Raw genomic sequence first — 1,046 nt, forward strand, 5'->3', positions numbered from 1 at the left:
ATCATGTAAATTCTTAATCAGCCTCCTTTGTTTTGATTGTATATATCATTATCATCTGGCATTTTTTGTTGCTGTTTTTGTTTTGTTTTTTAAGGTAGGGGCTTGCAATCTAGCAGAGGCTGGTCTCAAACTCCTAAGTGCTGGAATTTACAGTCATGTTCCACCATGCATGACTACATTTGACATTCTTGTAATTATTGTGTGCTTACTAAGATTCCTGTAAGAAATAGTGTTTTAAAAAACAAATACTGGGGATCACCGGTTTCCGGGTCCCCCTGCATTCCCCAATATGCAGTCTTTCTCTTCTCTTTTCTCCAACTAAATTCTCTACAAATAAACTCTTTCTGACCTCTGCAAAAAATAAAATAAAATAAAAAATAAAAAACAAATACCTGTGCTCACTTCTACAGCACAAATACTAAAATTGGAATGATACAGGGAAGATTAGCATGGCCCCTGTGCAAGGATGACACTCAAATTCATGAATTCCATATTTTTGTCACAATGTACCCCCACTACACAATAATATAACTAAACAATTTTAAAACAAATGAAAATAAAACTACAAATACTGCTGGGTGTGATGACACGTCTGTAATTACAGTACTTGGAAAGCTGATACAGGAAGATAGCAAGTTCCAGGCCAGCTTAGGCTACATAGCAAGACCCTGTCTCAAAAAAAAAAAAAAAAAAAGAAGAAAAAAAAACAAGCAAAAAAAGATGCTGAGAGGTGACCTACACCCTACTGTGGTAGGTCATCACTTCATTTATAGTATCTTTAAAGTAAGTACATTTTTACTGAGGTAAGGTGAATAAAGGCACAATTTGAAACTGTGAAAAAAACAAAGCTAGAACTTTAGTAGGTATATTTAAATCACAGTATTAATGGTAACTTCTCATTTCTTCCAGAAAATCAATTCTTCCAAAAGTAGTATTACTAAGAATTCTCGAAGACACAAACCACTTTGACTGAGCTATAAAATTCTGTGAAGCTCTTTATTAGAGAAACACCTCACATATTGGGGAGAATGTGTTCTTTTGAATGC

At 34.2% G+C, this 1,046-nt stretch overlaps 1 non-coding gene across 1 annotated transcript; it reads left to right on the forward strand.

Moving 5' to 3' along the window:
- Positions 1–394: 394 nt before the first annotated feature.
- On the forward strand, positions 395–498 carry LOC141414276 (U6 spliceosomal RNA). The gene has a single exon (XR_012439338.1). It is a non-coding gene; the product is annotated as a U6 spliceosomal RNA (small nuclear RNA).
- The last annotated feature ends 548 nt before the right edge of the window (positions 499–1,046 follow it).

Source organism: Castor canadensis, chromosome 11 (genome assembly GCF_047511655.1).
Source record: "Castor canadensis chromosome 11, mCasCan1.hap1v2, whole genome shotgun sequence".
NCBI classification, from domain to species: domain Eukaryota; kingdom Metazoa; phylum Chordata; class Mammalia; order Rodentia; family Castoridae; genus Castor; species Castor canadensis.